The sequence below is a fragment of the Sinocyclocheilus rhinocerous genome, unplaced genomic scaffold (genome assembly GCF_001515625.1).
Source record: "Sinocyclocheilus rhinocerous isolate Xijiao unplaced genomic scaffold, SAMN03320098_v1.1 C35617202, whole genome shotgun sequence".
NCBI lineage: Eukaryota > Metazoa > Chordata > Actinopteri > Cypriniformes > Cyprinidae > Sinocyclocheilus > Sinocyclocheilus rhinocerous.
The window spans coordinates 1-551 of NW_015757705.1; the positions used below are offsets into that span (position 1 = coordinate 1).

At 48.6% G+C, this 551-nt stretch overlaps 1 pseudogene; it reads left to right on the top strand.

Annotated features, from left to right (window-relative positions):
* The first annotated feature begins 106 nt into the window (after nucleotides 1-106).
* Nucleotides 107-548, top strand: LOC107734990 (charged multivesicular body protein 1a pseudogene; annotated as a pseudogene).
* The last annotated feature ends 3 nt before the right edge of the window (nucleotides 549-551 follow it).

A 551-nucleotide genomic window follows, 5' to 3' on the forward strand; every position in this document is an offset into this window, starting at 1 on the left:
CTTGCTATTGCTAGCCTCTCCGAAATCACCTACCCTACCTTTAAGGATCCAACATGTAGCTTTTAATTTCAAAGCTCACATGTGCTCATCATTAATGATAAATTAGCAGTCACCTCTCGGCTGAACCGTCACTCCTGCTTCACGTGTTTGCAGAAGAAGCTTCATTTGTTTATCTCGTGTTTGTAACTCTGCAGGCTCTCCAGCAGAAGAACGTGGAGTGTGCTCGTGTGTACGCAGAGAATGCCATTCGCAAGAAGAACGAGGGTCTGAATTGGCTGCGTATGGCGTCTCGCGTGGACGCCGTGGCCTCGAAGGTCCAGACGGCCGTGACTATGAAGGGGGTGAGACGAGGACTGTGTCCTGATTGCTGTTCTCAACATCTCTAAGAACCGATCTGAGTCCAGCCTTTATCCTGCTTTATTTCAAAAGGTCACGAAAAGCATGACGCAGGTGACTAAAGCTCTGGATAAGGCTCTGAATTCCATGGACCTGCAGAAAGTGTCGGCTGTCATGGACAAGTTCGAGAGCCAGGTTCAGAATCTAGACGTTCA